Source organism: Petaurus breviceps, unplaced genomic scaffold, assembly GCF_028583685.1.
Source record: "Petaurus breviceps papuanus isolate PSGF00001 unplaced genomic scaffold, PetGlider_PUasm1.0 173, whole genome shotgun sequence".
NCBI lineage: Eukaryota > Metazoa > Chordata > Mammalia > Diprotodontia > Petauridae > Petaurus > Petaurus breviceps.
This window is the reverse complement of record NW_027185759.1, coordinates 31,351,890-31,371,940: the sequence shown is the minus strand read 5'-3', so window position 1 is coordinate 31,371,940 and position 20,051 is coordinate 31,351,890. Positions and strand designations below refer to the sequence as shown.

At 41.1% G+C, this 20,051-nt stretch overlaps 1 protein-coding gene across 1 annotated transcript in view; it reads left to right on the top strand.

Moving 5' to 3' along the window:
• Positions 1-9,877: 9,877 nt before the first annotated feature.
• The window catches only part of SLC7A14 (solute carrier family 7 member 14), a 148,502-nt gene continuing 138,328 nt past the window's right edge, over positions 9,878-20,051 (top strand). Inside the window, exon 1 of the mRNA XM_069083576.1 lies at positions 9,878-10,091. The gene's annotated coding sequence lies outside the window, so the exon portion shown is untranslated. The remainder of the gene's footprint in view (positions 10,092-20,051) is intronic.

Sequence of the window (20,051 nt, the reverse complement as noted above, 5' to 3'; positions counted from 1 at the left end):
ATGGTTTTAATTCAATAAAGCTGAAAGTTCTTTCCATGAGCAAAATAAATGTATTTAGAATTATAAGGGGTACAATTAATAGACCAAAATATCTTTGGAGCAACTTTCTCTGATGAAGATATAAAATATATAAGATATACCCAAAACATGTAAAGAATTGATACAAATATAAAATTCTTTATAAGTCATTTCCCTGTAGATAAGCTGTAGATAAGTGGTGAAAGGAGGTGAAGAGATAATTTTTCTGATTTCTGTGACACCCCAGACAATAACTCCCTTCTTTAGACATTTTTTTTTGTCTTTTGGAGGGCAATTGGGTTAAGTAACTTACCCAAGGTTACACGGCTAGTTTTTTCGTGTGGGTGTTAAATGTCTGAGGCCAGAACTGAACTTGGGTCCTCCTGACTCCAGGGCCAATGCTTTACTCACTGCACCACCTAGCCGCCCCCTAGACATCTTTTTCTCATACTTGTTGTCTTCTCTTACTGGAATGTGAGCTCCTCAAGGGAATAAACTATCTCTCTTCTGTAAACGTATCCCCAGATTTTAGCACAGTGCCTAGCATATATTAAGTGCTTAATAATTTTTTCATTCATAGTAAGTACTTAATACATAATTTTTGAAAGAAAGAAAGGAAATAAGCATTTATATGGCACCTATTCTTTGCCAGACACTGGGCTAAATCCTTTTATTTTCTTTTTACAAATATTATCTCATTTCATAGGAAATAAATGAGATAACTTCTTGAAATCCTTCCCATTTCTATGATTTAATAAATTATCCTATAATTTCCATTTGAAAAGATGAAAATGCTTTACAAATTTATTGCCTTTCCCAAAATAATTAAGAAATTAGTAAATGAAAAAAATGATTTAGTTTCCAAAAATTCTTCAACTAAATAGGCAAATTCCTGTACATTATACATTAGCCTTAGTACCTTACACATGCCAACACTTTCTTTTAAAATCATTTGTTTTCATCATTAATAACACTCTGCTAGTAGTAACTTGCCTACATATCAAAGCAGTGTGGTGTCATGAATACAGTCACAGAACCTGGAGTCAGGTGAGCCTGTATTTTAATTCTGACTCAGATATTTACTAGCCATGTGATGACAATCAATTTATTTCACCATTTAAAGACTCAATTTTCCTCATTTGTATAATAAGAATGACAATCTTTGCATTACCTATATCACAAGCTTATTGTAAAGAAAGCACTTCAATGAAAACCTTAAAGTGCTTTAAAATCTGATCATTTAAATTCAATATAACATTTTATAAATGAAATTTAAAATTTAATAATAGTAGTAATTTGTTATTATTGTTGTTGTTGTTAAATACTCTGAAGGTATCTTCATCAGGTAACATTGGCAGAAGACTGGCATTCCCTATTGTTTTCTTGGTGGCCATGGAAGTGGGCTGTAAAGACTGGAGCAAGGTAAGAAATCTGTTATAGAGAGAAAGGTACATTCTTCTCCAAGTCGCTCCTGTAAATGTTGATCTTTCTGCCTTCATTTTCAAAGATGCTTTCATTGCTGCCCCTAACAGTATAACCATCTATATGCAGGAGGGCAACTAAAGACTGTCACATGACCTGAGGCTCTTAAAGCAAGACACATAACCTAGGAATTCTGGCAAATGGAGTGAATTTAGTTGGAGTAGGGAGGATTGGAAGGTGACAGTCTGCTTGGGTTGGGCATAGAATGTCCCAAGAGGGGTTGATCTGTTTCTTAGAGAGTTCACAACCTAGTTGATAACATCTGACACCACAAACCCAATGGATAGAGAGGAAGCCTCTGGTGGATAGGGGTGGAGTTTCATGGCAATGAGTAAAGGCAGGACTAGGATGGAGACACCAGTGATGGATCCCACAAGGCATTGGTCTGGGGTTGAGAAAGGCAGTGAGGGTACCATGGCATGCAACTGGTAGAGGACTATGAGGCTCAGGGCACAGTACAACAGAGAATCACTATAGGGAGGGAGTATGCCCACCATGTCAGTTATCTTTGACACATTGTGGAATGGCCTGGTCAGCCTACCCTACCTCTCCTTGGAGGAACCAGTTGCCTAATTAAACTTTGTCCCTTTCACCAGCATACAATCCTGTTGACTCAGAATGAGTAGTCTTATTGTGGCATCATCGTGGTCTGTCAGTTATTTCCCATCTTCTCACAGTAAATTCACATGCCTTCAAGCTCATGCTTCATCCCATCTCCATATTGTTTTTCATGAGGGTCATCTTTGGGATCACTCCATGTCAATCACTGAATCAATAGCTATTCATTCATTACATGCCTGTTATGGGAACAACTTGTTTTCATCCACCCATTCTGTTTGGGGAAGACTTCACATGCTTGGGATAGACACCCCTCTAAATCACTTCACTTTGCATCAGTTCATGTTAAGTCCAGGTTTTTCTGAAATATGCCTGCTCATAACTTTTTATAGAAAAATCATATTCCATTACACTCATGTACCACAACTTGTTAAGCCATTCCCCGACTGATGAGCATCCCCTTAATTTCCAATTCTTTGCCATGATAAAAAGAGCTGCTACAAATGTTTTAGTAGAAGTAGGTCCTTTTCCCTTTGTTTTATCTCTTTGGGATACAGACTTAGAAGTGGTATTGCTGGATGAAAAGGTATGTACAATGTGATTAACCTTTGGGCATAGTTCCAAATTGTTTTCCAAAAAGGTTGAATCAGTTCACAACTTCACCAACAGTGTACTAGTGAGCCAGTTTTGCCACATCCCCTACAACATTTATAATTTTCCTTTTCTGTCAGATTATCAAGTGATCAATAGTCATTTAGAGTATTTTTATATAATTATAGATAGCTTTGACTTCTTATAAATTTGACTCAATTCTCTATATATTTGAGAAATGAAGCCTTTATCAGAGACACTTACTGTAAAAATTGTTTCCCAGCTTTGTCCTTAGCATTAGCCTACATCTAACTTTATTCACTCTGTTTTAGCAACATCCTTCTCTTGCTCTCTTCTTCCTCAAGTCTTCATCCTTTCATAACTCCTCCTTCTTCTCCAAATCATGTCCTTGACTTTGAATCTTTCTCCATTCAACATTTTCCTCCTTTTTCAGCTTAAATCTTGTTTCTGTTCCCCTTCTGACTTCTTGAATCTTCCCAAATTTTCCCTCTCCAAATCCAATTTCTAGCCTTAAAAAAACTACAAATCTCATTTTCCTCCAAATCCTTCTCCTCTTTCTCCTCATTTTTCTTCAATTTGAGTCTTTTTTATCTTTCTACTTTTCCCTTCAAAGCTGATTTCAACTCTTCATGACCCCATGAACCATAGCATTTCATTCTGATGTCATATCTTTTAGCATTCATTATGGTCCCATGGAATTTTCTTGGCAAAGATACTGGAGTAGATTGCCATTTCCTTTTCCAGTGGATCACCTTTCATCCCAACTCTCTGCTATAATCTGTCCATCTTGGGTAACCCCACACAACATAATTCATAGCTTCGTTGAGCGATGCAAGCCTCCCTGTCACATCAAGGCAATGATCCCTCAACTAAAAGAAAATGCATATTTGCCAATCCAGGAAACTTTTATTAACTTCACAAGGCAATTCTTTAACCTGGTTCTGGAATTTATCAGTTAGGCATTTCATATTTTCTTCCTGTGGGAGCAAAATGTGTAATAATTGATATAAATAATTGTTCCCCTGGGCCCATCCTCTGGGAAACTTTCTCTATGATCTTGTATCAGAGGTTGACTTGGTTCCAATTTGTTCCTAGTATGGGTGTTGAGTCCAAGCTCACATTTTCTAGATTTGAATAGTCTGGGATCATTCCTAGGTAGAATAGGCAGGATCTCTAGCTGCTAATGTTTTCCTGCTCTCCCCCCCCCCAAGGTTACCTTGCATATTCCTTGCAATTTCATGTATATAAGCATGTCATTTCCCCCATTAGAATGTAAGCTCCTTTATCCCAAAGAGATCATAGAAGTGGGAGGAAGACCTCTATGTACAAAAATATTTATTGCAGCTCTTTTTGTGGTGGCAAAGAATTGGAAATTAAGGGGATGCCCATCAATAGGGGAATGGCTAAACAAGTTGTGGTATATGAATGTAATGGAATACTATTGTGCTATAAGAAATGAGGAGCAGACAGACTTCATATTTACCTGGAGAGACTTATACAAACTAATGCAGAGAGAAGAACAGAACCAGGAGAAATTTGTACACAATTACAGACACAACATTATGTGTGACTACGAACTTTGGTAGACTGGACTCTTCTCAGCAATGCAAGGTTATAAGGCAACTCCAAAAGACTCATGATGGAGAGAGATGTCTACATTCAGAGAAAGAACTAAAAAGAACAGAGTTTGAATGCAGACTGAAACAAACTAACTGCTCTTTCTTTTTCTTGTTTGGTTTTGTTTCCTCTTTCCCATTGTTCATTCCATTGGTTACAATCCTTTTTTATAACCTGACTAATGTCTAATGTGAAAGTATTTGCAGATCCTATACCTGATTGGTATAGGAGGGAGGGGGAGAAAATTTGAAACTCAAGGGATTGTGGAACTAAACCTTGTAAACTAAAAGTAAACTATCAAATTAATAAAGACAAAAAAAATAAAAGAAATTTAAAAGAATGTAAGCTCCTTGAGGAAAGGGACAGCTTTCCTGTTGTCTTTTTATTCCCAGCAGTTAGTACAGTGCCTAGTACATAATAGGTATCTAACAAATGCTTGATGATTGACTGAATATCTTTCCTGATCCCACTCCCAGTTGCTAGTGCCTAGTATACCCTCCTTCCTTTCCTCAACATCTTAGGATCCCTGGCTTTCTTCAAGAATCAAAGCAAACACCACCTTCTACAGAAAGGTTTTCCTGGTTCCCCATCTCCATCTCAGCACTGCTGATACCTCTGAGATCCTGAGATCCTCTGAGATCATCTTCCATTACCCTGTACATATCTTGGTGGGCTAAGTGATTTACATATTGCTTCTCTGATTAAAATGTGAGTTTTTTGAGGGCAGGGACTCTTTGCCTTTTTTTGTAAACCCAGGGCTTATCCAAGTGCCTGGTATTTAGTAAGAGCTTAATAAAGGGTTATTGATTTATTAACTAAAATTCTGCAAGGGAACTCAACCTATGAGAACTGGGAAACTCTTAAAAATAAAGTCATAAGGACAAAAAGAAACAATTTCAATGAGGAAGAAAAGCTGAAATCTATCCTCAAAAAAAAGGCTAATATGGATGTACAAAGTATTCATCAATCAATTTAGATCTTTTAAAGACAAGTACAGATGATGGGAGCAACAGCAAGCAATGGAGGGTGAAGACAAAGAAAGGATGTGGTAAAGAGTGTAAAATAGTATCAGGAGTGCTAAAGGTCAGAATAAGTCTATGTTTTCAAGTAAAACTAAGGACAAAGAAGAGGCAGTTAGCTACACTGGGGGGAAGAGTATTTTTAAAAGGATGAGATTGCCTAGAGTGGATGGGGCAGTAAAAATAAATGATGGAGAGAAGAAAGGTACCTGATCTCATTTTACTTCACAGGAAGACTCATCTTAGCATAGAAAGAATAGATAAAAAATATTAAGTTTATACCTAAGATTAAGTAAGGAAGTCATATGCAAGTGCCAAGCTTTCCTTGATGAATTCAAGTTAACTGAACCAGACATGATAGCCCAAAGAACTAGAGGATCAGTGACTGAAGGAATCTGAGTAATATTTGAAAGACTGTAGAGAATGAGAGAGGTGTTGCAATATGTAAGAAAGAAAATATTGTCACAATTCTTTTAAAAAGAGAAGTGGAGTCTTCAAACCAAAGACTAGTGAACTTAGCTAGTTCCTGATAAAATTTGAAAGAAGATGAAACACAGTAAGAAATCATGTAAAGTCTTACATTGTTTTAAGAATCACTTTCAGAGATGGATAGAACATTAGCCCTGGAATTAGGAGGATCTAAGTTCAAATCCAGCCTCAGACTCTTGACACTTAGTAGCTGTGTGACTCTGGGCAAGTCACTTAATCCCAATTGCCTTGCCCACATAAAAATAAAAATAATCACTTTCACAAAAACAGGATGAAAAAGGCAAGGCTAGTAAACAATTTTTCTACAAAAGACCTGAAGGATTTGGTAGATTTAAAAAGCTACAAGTGGGGCGGCCAGGTAGCACAGCGAGTAAGAAGACCAGCCCCAGTGTCGGGATGACCTGGGGAGCAAATCGGGGCTCCGACACTTAGCACCACACCCAGAAATAACTGGCCGTGTAACCTTGAGCAAGTTACTTAACCCTGGTTGCTTATAAAAAAAAAAAAGAAAAAAGAAAAAGCTACAAGCATCAACATTGTGATATGGCTGCCAAAAAAGCTAATGTCATCCTGGGCTGCATTAAGAGAGTAAAATAGGAGGTGATAGCCCCAATGTACTACTTAGTCCAGCTGGACTAAGTTAGTTCTGGGTGCACTAATTTAGGAAATTCTTTGATAAACTGGAGAGACTCCAGAGAAAGACAACCAAGATGGGGAGCCTCAAGATAATGCCATTTGAGAATCATTTGAAGGAATTGGGAATGGTTAACCAGGAGAAGAGAAGACAGTGAAATATGGTAGTGGTCTTCAAGTATTTGAAGGGCTGTTATGTAGGAAAAGGACTAGATTTGTTTTATTTTACCTCAGAGGGCAGAACTGGAAGTCAGATAATTATAGACAGGAAAAATCAAGTTTGGTGTAAGGAAAAGTTTCTTAATAATTTGAATTACTAAAGACTGATATGAGCTTCCATGGGAAGTAGTGGTTTTCCCTTCATGGAAGTGCCCTGTTATCAAATATGTTAAGAAATCATTCTTTTTCATATGCAGATTGGGCTAAATTGTTTCAGAGGTTTGTTTGTTTTCAAATTCAGGTATCCTATGTGACTCTACAATTCAATGAAATCAAGGGATGTTGGGCTTTAGAGTTGTACTTCACCTATTTTACTGATGAAAAAATTGAGGCACAGAGAGATTTGAAATAACTTGTCTAAAGTCACACAAGTAGCAGGTAGAAGAGCTAAGTTGTGAGTACAGTTCCTCTGAATTCAAACCCAGAGCTCAGAACAGACCTCATTCTCTTTCCATCCAAATCTATTCCTCTTCTAAACATCTCTTGTACTGTAAAAGATTCAACCAACCTTCCAATCAGATTCATCATCTAGATACCATCCTTGACTCCTCACTTTCAATCACTTCACCCCTTCAATCAATTGCCAAATCTTTCTGTATCCAACTCCACGTCTCTTAGAGATGTTCCTTCTCTCCACTCACACAGCTGCCACCACTCTAGCTGAGGCCCTCATCGCCTCTCATCTGAATTATTGCAACAAGCTTCTAATTCATCTCCCTACATCAATTGTCTCCCTCCATGCCAATCCATTCTACCTGAACTGTCAAAATGATTTCCTGAAAACCACAGGTGTAGACATCTCTCTCCCTCCCTCCCTCTCTCGCTCCCTCCCCCCCCCCTCTCATACACACACACACACACACACACACACACCCTTTTCCCATTCAACAAATGTCAGTGGCTCCCTATTTCATCTAACATTGATTATAAACTTCAATACTTGGCACTTAAATTTCTTCATACCCTGGTTCCTTTCTACCATTCCCATCTTCTTACACATAAAACTTCAGCACTCACTCTACAATCCAGCCATACTGGCTTACTCACCCCATCTCCAGTCTCCTTGACACTGCCTTTCACAGACTATCCCCAATGCCTGTAATTTGCTCCTTCACATCCACTTCTTGGAATCCCCAATTTTCTTTAAAATTAAGGTCAGAGATCACCAACATAAAACATCTTTTTCATTCCTCCTCCCATCTGTCTTGATCTGTCTGGCTTCCCTCTCCAAACTATTTCATATTGATTGTGTGTGTGTGTGTGTGTGTGAGACAGAGAGAAAGAGAAGGGGGGGGGGTATAATATGCTGATATAGGTGCATATTCTAACCCCTGATAAAATGAGAACTCATTCATGACAAGGACTTTTTGACTTGGGTCCTTGCATCCCCAGTGCTTGCCACAATGGCTTTTATGTATCAAGAACTTAACTAATGCTTGGTGATTGATTGTTCTCTTCTCTACATGGTGAAGCCTCTGTGATTGGTCATCCTGTTTGATAAAATGGTGTCTAGATTCTTGAAGTGGACAGTATAGGGGAAAGAGCAGCAGATTTGCCAATCAGAGAGAAGTTGATTAGAATCTTACCTTTGATACTAATTATACGGTCTTAGATCTGAGTCTTGTTTCTTCATATTTCAAATTGGGGAGAGGAAACACTTAATAATACCTATAATTATTATATGTTATATAATAATACATGAGAATATTGTGAAGTTCAAATGAGATCATGTATATGAAGTGTTCTACAAACCTTAAGGCATTATATAAAAATCAGCTATTATTATTACTATTGTGATAGGACATTGGCAGAAAACGAATACAGACATCATCATTCTATGATCTAGCCTATATTTCTAAGTGGGATGAGTAGTGACCACCTATGTATATGACAGAAAAGAAAAGAAGGACTCAAATTAAAAATTACTGTATGAGCACAGGGGCACACACACCCCTTCAGGCTAATTTTGGAAATCTCTTTAATGGAGGACAAAATTTGTCATCCCACAATTAGAGCTCAGGTTTAAAATACAAATATCCCATGGGAGACATAACTCAGCATCTCCAATAAGGTGTAAATGGCTTAGATTCATCAGATATTTTCCTAAGAACAAGTTTGGCTGTGGAGGGGGAAGATGGGTGGAGGGGAAAGAAAAAGAATGTGCTTTAATTGGAGGAAATCGGAGTTGGAATGGGGAAAGGGTAAAAAAGAGAAACTGAGCTCTTCAGATCAGCAAAGTCTCCTGTGGTTTCTGCTAGAGTTTCCCTGCCTTTCCCCTGTCCTGTGATGATGAGGGAAATGGAAGATGTATAGGAATGGTGAGAAGACTGGAGAACATGCACAAGGATAAGTTGAAGGAACTAGAATGTTTAGACTGGGGAAGAAAAGACTTGGAGAAGACATAAAAACTGTCCTGGAGAATTTGAAGGACTATTACAAGAAATGATTGATTAGTCTTGTTTCATATACTTCCCAGACATCAGAAGTAGGAGCAAAGGGTGGGAGCTGCCTACAGGCAGATTTATGTTCCACGTCTGAAAAACCTTGCTAAGCATTTGAGCCTGTCCAAAAGCTGAATGAGCTGCCTCAGGAGTTTGGGGCTTTCCTCTCAATGGAAGTCTTCAAGCAAAAGTTGGATGACGACTTGTTGGACGTGTGGGAGAGGAGATTGTTTTTCATGTAAAAGTCGGACTATCTCCTCTGAATTCCCCATTCCTTTAGGATCTTGAATTCTGTTCTTTATTTTTTGTGTAAGGTCCTAGTGGCTAATGACTGGCCCCTGGGAATTCTCTTCGGCCAGGTCCAAAATTAGCCCCGACACAAGCAATCAGGAGATTGACAAATGGTTTTTATGAAGAACAGAGAATAGTTCCCTTCTGCACAGATGCTGCATAACCCTGTCCTGCTCTCCCAGGACGAGAAACGGCTCCCATTTCCAGCTACCTCCTCCCCATCCCAAACACTGCACCACCACTATGGTGGAGTCAGAGCTGCCTTACCCTGGGACGCCGTGGTGTCAACCACAACGCAGGGAGGCGGGGTACAAGGAGGGGGGACCTGACTAGGATGGGGAGAACAGGCAGCAATGACAGTTTCATGGGGGCGTCGGTGAAAGGCTCTAGCTAAATAATGCATGGGGCTGGGCTAGCCACGTGACGGAAGGGAGGCGGAGAAACAGAGGGAGCGGGAGAGAGGGAGGGAGGATCGCCTGGCTGCAAGGGGGAGGGAAAGCGGTCTGAATAATTGAGAGGCAGCTTTCGGTGGTGGCCGTGGCGGTGGCGGCGGAGGCAGCCACCACCTCCTGCCTTCTGCTCCCATAACCCGCAGCCCTGCACTTACCCCCATACACACAAACATCAGATACACCGAAACCAGTAGGGCAGGTGCAGCTTTGTAGATCCGGTCCCAGTTTCTGGTCCGCCACCTCCTACATCCTCCGACCAGGTGAGTAAGCCTTCTCCTTCTCGGACGCCTGGGTTCCCACCCCTACCCTCTGATTCTCCACCTCCATCGAACCCTCTACCCCTTGATTCCTCTCTCCCAGCCTCTTCCTGAATTAACCAGAGGAACGGTGGGAAAGGAAGGCGGGGAGGGGGAACATGGCGCGGAGGCTGTAAGCTCTACTGCTCTAGCTTGGGAGGGATCCCCTGGGGGCAGAGGTACTTGGGGGCGGGGGGCAGATCTCTGATCCTCCGCCTTGGAAAATCTCCTGGACGTTGTCGGCGTTGTAGGGTACGGGAGGCTCTTGCTTAGGGGATCTACCCTTGCTAACCAAGCTCTTCAGGCACTAAGCCGGCGCCGCCTGGAAGCCAAGAGGCGGAAGGATGGAGGCAGAAGAGTGAGGGCTTCCTCCCCATCTCTCCCCACCTCTTCGGCCGGCAAGCCTCAGCCTTCTCTTCGCCCTCACCTTCCCCCTCCTCCCTCCCTCCCTCACCCCTCTGCGCTCTGCTCCTTCCTCTGGCCATAGAACAGACACAACATAAAAGGAAGGAAGGGGCCCTTCTCCAGCTACATCCCAAAAAGAGGGAAGACCTAGGAAGGGGACGAGTTTGCCCTCTTTCTAGAGCAAACTCTTCAAAGGGAACCGGAGCTGACCTGGCCTGGCTCCACTGCTCACCTCCTCAGGACCCGGCCAAAGGGGGCGGGGTGGGGGTGGGGAAGGCAATGGTCTGACCAGGCAATGGTCTGGGCGAGGGGAGAGTGGGGGCGGGGGAAGCGAAGAAGAAAGACATGTTAGAAAAAGTGTCTTGATCCCTCGTTTTCCCCATATCTGCTACAGCTAAAGGACTTATTCTCAGAGGATTTCTCCAGTACATCCCTCTCCCTCCTACAAGCAAATAGGACACCAATTAAACCTGGAGGCGGGGGCCATGTTAGGGGCAGCGTCACTCACCCATACCCACCACCACCTCTTTCACCACGTCCCCCCCCCCCCTTCCCGTTCCACTCTGAGCACCCAAAAGATAATCCATTTGATGAGAGAAAACCCTGTGCTATCAAACGCAAAGGACGTTGCCGCGAAGGCGGAGGCAGCATTCTGAACAGGGTATCGGCTCTCTCCCGGCTCCCTCCCTGGGGACCCGAGCGAGGTTCATTGATGTCTGGAGCTGCGTAACGCAAAGGGACTGAGCGTCACAGCTCTAATCAGCCCTAGGGAGGGAGAAGAGGAAGCGCCAGCATCTGACCCTAGATGGATAGGGAGTCGTAGTCTCTGGGCAAGAGCCCTCGTTAGTAACCAATGGGGAAGAGGGGAGAAGGTGTCCCCACTCTTGTGTGCTAGGAGGGTTGAAGCAGGTGCTGAGTCCGGGGAATAGGTTAGCAAAGGTTTGGCTTTAGTGAGGTTGCCTGCCTGGGCTGCAGAGTGCCCAGAAGGGAGGGGCTGCTGTCCTAGGTGCTGAAACTTCTACCCGGGAGAACTCTTATCCTCAGGGATGGTCAGCACTCCTTAAATAGAGGATGAGAGGCTCCCCTGAAATAGAAACTGCGTTTAAAAAACAAACGAACGAACGAACACGAGGGAGATGCCGCGTAAACTGGTTCCACTAGGTCTTTTCTCCTTGGCCGTCAGGGCTAGGGGACCTGATGCTCTGATAAGGCCCACTCCGCTTGCCACCGTGCTTCAAGTCCCCCCTCAGAGACTCTTGGGAGGGAGCTTTCTTGCTTCCCTGGGAGGAGAAGCCAGGAATGAGTATCACTCTGAGATCTGACTGATGTAACTTGGGGGATAAGGAAGGAGAAGCTGCGACTGTTTTCTGTTTCCTATGTGTTTGGTGAGCTTCTCCATCGTTCAAGCAGCTTGAGATGTTATGATGATAAATATTCTGTGGTTTTGAGTCAGTCACTGAGGCAAATGGACAAATACAGGATGAGGTCTCCACATAATAGTCACTGAAAACCAGGGGTTTTCATTATTACTTATTTGTATTATTTCCCTTTCATTTGTTTCTACGTTGTTTTCTTCCTAATAACTTACAGTTATGCTGCTAGTTAAGGATTACAGAGCATTTCCCCCCAACAAACCTATGGAACAGGGCAAGTATTATGTTCTCACTTTACAAGAGGATAAGTGACTGCCTAGATTTACACACCATCAGAACTAGGACTTGGGATCCAAATCATCTGATTCTTTGTACTAAGCAATTGTGTGTGGGTGGGATAGTGGCACTTTTTAAAAGTTTATTTCTGATGCTATGAGTAGAATAGAAATTATTAGAACAATTTTCTGGAACATAGTTTAAGCAGGGAAGCTTTGAGCTGCTGAGAGGGTGAATTCAAGAGACTGAGGCATGCTTTCCTCTCATCATTCTCTCCCTTCTTTACTACCTTCTTTTTCTTCCTTCTCTCTCTCTTACCTTCTTCCTCCTTTCTGTCCTTTCTTTTTCTTCCCTTATTCTTTCCTTCCTGTCTTCTTTTTCTTTCTTCTTTTCTTTTTCAAAGTCACAACAAGTAACAGAACCCAAATCTGGTGGAATTAGAGATTTATAACTAAAGTAATCTTAGACATTGTCTAGTCTATCCTCCTCATATGTGAAAAATATCCGAGTTTTAGTGGACCACAAATTTAATGAGTCAACAGTGTGACTTGGAAGGCACAGAAGCTAATGCAATCCTAAGCTATGATGAGATGACATAAATAAAATAAATAAGAGAAGTAACGAGCACTACACTCTGCCACCCCTGGAGTGCTGTGTTTGATTTTGTGTGCTATATTGTAGGAATAACTCTGAAACGCTGAAAAGGAGTGCAGAGGACGGCAACTGAGATGACTAGAGACCTGAAGATCATGCCACAGATGGAGATTAGCTGAAGAAATTGTAAACATTTAGTTTGAGGATGAGAAAATGAGGAGGAGGGGAAATTGGTTCCATTTAAATATTGAAAGGGGCTGTTATATGTAAAGGGGCTTTGGTAGGTTCAGTAGGGTTTACATGGGAGCCATGGATGGAAGTTCTAGAAAAGCAAATGGAGATCTATGTTTCCTAACAATTAGAGCTGCCCAAAAGGAAATGGGCTACCTTGGAAGGTAATGGAATCTCCCCCACTAGAGACTGGAAGACCACTTGCTGGGTGTGTCATAGGTATCCAGACTTGCTGGGAAATGTCAAGTTAGACTCAGAAGGAAGGGTTTGCTGGTAACCTTTTAGCAGGCAAATAAGCATTTGCTTCAGTGCCTACTGAGCTAATCGTTTCTCTATGAATTCAAACCCTTCCAAGATAAAATCAGACTATTAAGTTTTATTTAACTAGAATGATCAGGGAACACTGATTGAAGGAATTGTCTGTTTAAATTAAACAGGATATTTGTTTTGACTTTTTTGCACATCTTTTGAATATACTTAAGTCTATTTTCCTTCCTTAGTCAGTCAGTGTAGGGTACCTAACAGACTCTGTGGTGATTGAGGCTTTTGTGGTGCCTTAGGGTCATTGTTTTGAACATCCATGTTAATTGCTGAGGTATGCAGATGGAAAAGATGCAGGAGATTGTATTGAATGTACTCTGAGGCCTAAATATACTTAGTAAGTCCTATTGCTGTTTTACTAAAACAGGAGCTTGTTTTGATATTTACCTCATCCTTCTGAGTGGCATGTGGGGGAAGGAGGAATTCCCATGGTTTTGATTCTCATTAGTAAAGTTCTGGTTTAATCGAGGGTATGTTATGTGCTGGCTTTGGTGTGATTTATACACCCCCTCACTGTGATGCTTAAGAGTATGTGAATTCAAACCTCCCAAATACATTGACTCAACCTGCAAAAATGTCTCCACCATGATAATAACCTTTATATAAGAAATAAAAAAAATCTTCATTTTCTCAGTGGGAATTAGTTAGGAAGAAATGTCACTACCACTTAATGAAAAGCTTTCCCTTCATCTTCTAAGCCATAAAAACACAGATATCCCAATAGTTCTATTATCTCTCTGCTATGGATTCAACAATGCAAAGCCTGATCTATCCATGTTTGCCCATGCTATACCACTTTTGTGCATATTCCCCCATACATCCTTCATGGGGGATCCACCCAATTTGCTGGGCACCTCCTTCTCAGTATCTTGACTACTCATGAATGGTGACAGAAGACACAAGCTATCTTGTCCTCACTCTTGCCACCCAACCAATCCAACCCCTTTTCAGGCCCTAGGACACTAGATTTGCAGAACTAGAGCTAGACATCTCTCTTGTATGTCCTTACTTGCATTGCTTCTCTTACCCAACTCCTCCCTGCCTTGTGTTGCACCCAAGAATGTAATTAGAGGCAATTAATTTAACCAAAAAATCTAGTTTAGCTTAGGTAAGTGTCCAAAGCACCTTAACCATGTCATGTCATGTCCTTAACTCTCTCTGGGTGTGAGCAGATAGAACCATGAGCACAAATTTAAGTAGGGTGCTCCATTAGTCACATATCCTGGCAGTCTGTCTGATCCTATGCCTCTCAGCTTGTGCAATCTTTGATACACAATCCATAGACATTAGCTAACTCCCTCAACCCAACAAGCATACCTCAATGAGTTGTTGTGAGGAACACACTTAAAATGATACAATCATGAGTTATTAGTATCTTTGTCATCATCATCATCATTATCGATCCTCGGGGAGTCAGGAGGCATTCTATATTGTGTTCTCCAATACAGACCAATGTGTTGTTACTCAGGTGGCTGTTCTTTTACAATAAAGATGACAATGTGATTGTCAGTATTATAGAAAACTGTCCTGGACATGAAACAAACAAGTCACAATATTCTGTTGTATTATCATCCTTCACTGATGTCCTATTGTTCATCTTCTTGAAGAGCTAATAAGGATTATCTACTTTCAAGAGAAATAATCAAGGCAGCATACTGTGATCAAGGGCATTAGGTTCCTAAGGTGATAGATTTAATGCTGGAAAGAACCTTCCAGGTCCTCTAATTCAAGCCATTCACTTTATTGATGAGGAAACTGAGATTCAGAGTAGTGAAGGGATTTGTCTGTAGTCACCCAGCTATGAAGTCAGAGGTCAGATCTGAGCACAAGTTTTCTTGATTTCATGGCCAGCACTCTACATACCTCATTGTCTTTCACATACATGCACACACACACACACACACACACACACACACACACACCTATTTCATTTTGAAAAGGTGTCTCTGAGCAAATCTACTTTAGTTTAACTTATTTTATATAATAATATACATCATAGAAGTCTGGATTTAGAGCAAGAAGGGAATATCTAGGTTATATAACCCAATCTTCTTATTTTACAGGTGAGGAAACTGAGTGAGGTCCATAAGGTTTGAGGCAGAGATCCTGGTTCTGGCAAAGCCAGGATCTGAACCCAAGGCAGTGAATTGTAGGGTCATAGATCAAGGGGTTGAAGGGACCTCAGAGGCTATCTGATACAGCTTCCCACTTTTGCATATTAGGAAACAAGTTAAGTGACTTGTCCAAGGTCACAAAGGTAACAAGCATCAGAAGCAAGATTTAAATCTAGGCCAAATGACTCCAGAGCCACTGATATTCCCACTGTACCACACTATTTCTCATCCTAGTACTACTATTTGTGTCTTCTCAGACAAGTGATTTCATTTCTCAAATGCCTCTATTCCTCATTTTTTTTAAGGGGCTAAGGAGGAACTACAAGATTCTCAGTCAAGGAAAAAACTATCAGGAAATCTCAGTCCCTGAGTCTCCACTCTTCCATCTGGAGGCAGAACAGTGCCTTCACTGGTGAAATGCTGGATGTTGTCAATCACAGCAATCCATGATGACTGTGTACAAAGACCTGGACAGGCGACAATCCGTTTTGTTAGAAGGAGCACCCACACTGATGGAGTCAGTGAACCTGAAGTCAGGGCATGGGTTCAAATCCCACCTTTGCTGCTTACTACCCAATGGACCTTAGACAAAGCACTTTATTTCAATGAGCCTGTTTCCTCATCTGTAAAATGATAGCTTTGCACTAGATTAATTCAGAGGTCCTCTCTGGCTCTAAATCCTATGGTTTGTGCTAACTTGTAGAAGTTGTGGCACTTTCAGGGGGCAGCACTTTTTATTCCTGAGAGAAGAAATTAAAGGGAAAATGCATCAAGTTATTTACTCCAACTCCTGACTCCCAGCATTGCACGCTCTTTGTTGGGAGCCATGTTTATTTAGTTATTGCTTGGAGGGAAGCCTTTATAGCAGATTGTTTATTGTTTAGAGGGACCTGAATTTTAGCTGAGGTGAAAGTTACTGCCTCTCAGCTGAAAAATGCTAGATTTTAGCTGTCTTTCACTTCAGGGACTACTCTTTTTTTATATTCCAGTAAATAATGAGAGCAATCCCTACGGTATTGAGTCAGGTTTGAAGCATACAATAGCTCTTTCTATCAATACTTCAAGGAGCTGTGAGTCCACTAGCATGGATATTTCCAACCCCAGTGTGGATTACAATCACTCTGTATCTTAGTGGGCAATATGCAATTGTTACTGAAATCATATGTTACTTGCTAGCCATCTTTTTGGTGTTGTTTGACAAATTTGACTGGGCTGGTCCTCAAAGGACAGATACAAACTGTACTTTATGCCTTTCCAGCCCAGTAGAATCTGCCAGAATCTACCATCCATTTACTTTTTTAAAGAATTGGTCCAGACCTGTGATTTCATCAATATGGGGACCTCTTGATAAAGACACTCACTCCCTTGAAGCAAGCTAACAACTTATAGCCTATGAACTTCCTCTTACAGTCCCCTTTTGAACATAGATCATTTCTCAAAAGCTTTTACCATGATGGGGGGCATTGAAAAGATGTATGGACTCTCTCCATGGACAGGTGAAGTGACTTACCTGTGGTGTCACAGTTAATATGTTTCAGAGGTAGGATTTTAACCCAGGTCCTATTAAACAACACAGAATAGTTGAGACAGTACTTGACTTGATGTTAGAGAGATGGGTAAGTTAAATGACCTCTCTCAACTTCAGTTTCCCCATTTGTAAAATAGGGATAATAATAGTACCTAACTCACATAGTTATTCTGAAGTTCAAATTAGATAATGTATAGTTCTTTGCAAACCTTTAAGAACTATATAAATATTATTGTTATTCTTACTATTATTAGCTTCCAGACTAGCTCACTATCATGCCACATTGCCTCTATTTACATAGATTTTGCACTAGCCCAGTGAATGACACATAGTAGGTACTTAATAGATAATTGTTGAATGAAAAAGCAACATAGTTCTCTAGCACTTCAAGTCATGAAAAGTGACTTCCTCATAAGAAATATGTGAAATAGGTTAGTGCTTGGATTGTTGTCCTATTTTTACAGACTTTCTGAATCACATCTTCACAGTATGAGTATCTAACAGAATGTATTTAGAAAATACACAATCAGAAAAGGAGGTAGGTGAGAAATAAATAATGCCCAGTATTTTGGGCAACCCTCTATGGAGAACTGAGATGTAGACACAGACAAGAATCTCACAGGATGAGGATGCATGTATGACACCATTGGAGACATTATCCATATCTATGAGATCAAAGATCTCTAGAAGCAGTAAAGCATATTACAGATGAAGAAACTGAGGCTATAAGTTTCCTCATCTCCAAAATGAGGGAGTTCTTTGAAGTATTTTCCATCCATAAATCCATAGTCTTCTCTACCATAATTCCATATAAATCCCATGATCCTATATTGGTAGAGAGATTAAGTGAATTGTCCAGCTTGTGTTCAAGTGGGATACAGCATCACTCCCAGGTCACACTGATTCATTATGGTGGGGCTTTAATGAAGCTTTATTAGGAATGACTGCAAAATTTTTTTAAAAGAAGAAGTTATATTCTCTACTGTCCCAAAGAGGTAGCCAACCATGGTTGTATGTAAGTCCCTAGAGGTCTTAGGAGGAGAGGGTTGAGATAATTGCAATAGGGATGAAGAAGAAGGTCAGAGGTGGGTCACCATTCAAATGAACCACTATTTTTCTTGTCTTTGGCTTGTTCCTTCAGGGAAGGAGTGGGAGAGGAAAAACGAAGGATAGAGGGAGAAAACAAGGAAGGGGAGAAAGGGAGAGCAGAATATAAAAGAGTAACTATCTCATGGGGGTCTTCGCCTTGGTACCCTTGTACAGGCTATTCCCACAGTCAGGAAAGGAACCAGGGCTGGCGAACCTGCAGCCTCAAGGTCATGTGTAGCCTTCTAGGTCCTTGGGTACAGCCTTTTGACTAAGTCCAAGTTTTACAGAACAAATCCTTTTATGAAGGGGATTTATTCTGGGAAGTTTGGATTCAGTCAAAGGGCTGTACTTGAGGGCCTAGAGGGCCACATGTGGCCTCAAGGCTGCATGTTCCCCACCCCTTTCTGTTTTTTTCCAGCACACAGAAATCCAGATCTCTCCATGTTACCCTTACTCTAAGCCTTAATGGGCATCACAAGTAGTGTGGGCAAAGATGGACAGATTGTTCCTGTAAACTCTGTCTCACCGGCTCACCTGGGGAGCTAGGAGCACATCTGGCTGAAGTCCTACAGATCCTGGAGAACACAAAGCTTTACAAACCCAGTGACTTGCTATAATTTCCTATTCTTTTCCTTTTCCCCTTAAATATGCAATTGTTCATTCATAGCCTTGGGGACCTGGTTGGAATTTATGATTGCACAGAAGCTGTTGTCCCTGAATGCTAAAGGAACTTAGTTTAGCCGAGCACACACACATATTAATTAGAAGGGAGCTGGTGACATCATAGTCTGACTATTTTCTGAGCATTATCTTTTTCCAGGAATAATAGGGCTCACTTTAAGTGTTTTAATTGGTGGTTTCTGGCAAAAATGAGAGAAAAACATCATTCTGAACTATCAAGTCAATAAACAAATGCATGGAAATTAGCTGTGCTCCATTTGCCCAAAGGAAGGAATATTCTAGTCTAATAAAATGTAAATCCAATGGATTTTTTTGCACACAAGCAAGCTGGTTTTTATGGGCTGGTACTTCCATTTTTTTTAAAATAAACTCTAAGTCATAAGCAATTGCCTCCATGCTCCCAGTACAATATGAATATCATATGGTCTCCACCTTTGGGAATAAGATCATCTATCAATTATTCGTAATACAGAATCAAAGAATTAGAAAATCTCTGGGCCAATTTCTTGCCATTTTCTTATACCCTTCTTTTATAGGTGTAGAAACTGAAGAGAAGAAAAACCTGCTCAAGGTCATACAGATAATTTTGTGATTAAATGAGATAATGCACTTTGTAACTTGGCCCCAATCTGTTTGACTCATAATACCATACATTAGCCCCCTCCAGACATTCTAGAATCCAGTTGAATAGGCCCTCTGACTGTACTTCATATATAACACTCATCTCCCATCTCCATGCCTTTGTACTTGCTGTTCCCCATGCCTGTAGTGCCCATCTCACCTCTTTCTCTTACTTCAGGTTGATGTTGTGTTTGTCCTTAGTTTTTGAAGAGGACCATGGAAAATGATGACATGACTTGCAGTTGACTTTGATTTGAGGGAGGGAGGGCTGTGCAAGGTCACCAGCCTCACTTTCTCCTCCAGAGCCATCTGGACCCAGTGACCTGATATTCATCAGGATGACTGGAAATGACCCAGGATGCAATGGGAGACCCTAGGGCCCTTTTAGTCTAAGGTCTTTTCAGGCAGTCATTTAGAATGAGGTAATGCCATTCAGTGAATAAGCCTCCTGTAGAAGTGTGTCAAGGAATGGCCCCTTTAATTAGAAAAAGAAAAAACTCAAACTTGGAGGAGAAGACCCTCAGGCTTGCTGCTTCAAAGGGAAATAGTTACCACTGATATTCACTGCAAGCCAGGAGGGCCCAAAATAGAGCCATTAAGTGGAGCTTGGGCAGGGACCTACTGTGGTCAAATATATGAGCTTCAGAGTGAGAAAGAAAGAAAGAAAGAAAGAAAGAAAGAAAGAAAGAAA